We start from the raw sequence: 871 nt of genomic DNA, 5'->3' as shown, positions 1-871 counted from the left end.
CTACAAGAAGAAGCAAGCTTTTCCTTCCATTCCATAGCCTCCAAGCATCAAGATCAACATTTTTCTTTTCTTTGATCATCATCTAGTCATCCCTAGCCACAAGTGCTAGAAGTAAGCCTTCAAAAATCCCTTTTTCATACTTATTTATGTATATGATTGTTAAAAGAACATGTAATAACTAAACAATCATACAAAATAATATGAAAATACAAAGAAAAAAAATAAAAATCATGATATAAAAGTTTGTTTATGCTGTGATTTAAGGATTATTACTTGCATATTTGATCTAGTTTTGATGATTAGCATATGAATAACTTGTTAGATGATGTTTAAAAAACGTAATCTAACAAGTGTACATGAAAATGTTTAAGGGTTTTGTTAAACATAAATGTTTGAATGGATGATCATAATCTTTGATTTTGTTAAAGTATATAAGGTTTTTCACTAAAAACAATACTTTTAAAAAGTTATAAAAAGAAACATACAAGATGGGTTTTTGTAAAAAGTTTGATAAAACTAGAAGTAAGCATGGATTTTGAACTAGTTAACATATGTTATGATCATACCAAAACCCTACATGTTATTGATTTCATCTTGTTAAAGATTTTGATATAAATCTCATATGTTTTTATTAAGAATAATATGAGAAGATTGTTGGTGATTTTTATAAGAAAAAGATATGTTTTATTAAACATGGCTAAGTATATATTTCAAACGAAATATGGCCATTTTTCTTAAAAATCATGTGTTATAAAAACTATCATTTTTGACAAAATATTTATTAGAATAAAAAGATTTTAAAGAATAGTTTTTATAAAAGCAAAACTAGATATATATATATATAGATATATATATATAGGGTAAGGTTCAT

This window comes from Helianthus annuus, chromosome 10, assembly GCF_002127325.2.
Source record: "Helianthus annuus cultivar XRQ/B chromosome 10, HanXRQr2.0-SUNRISE, whole genome shotgun sequence".
Taxonomy (NCBI): Eukaryota; Viridiplantae; Streptophyta; class Magnoliopsida; order Asterales; family Asteraceae; genus Helianthus; species Helianthus annuus.
The sequence above is the reverse complement of the archived record's forward strand: the minus strand, read 5'-3'. Positions refer to the sequence as shown.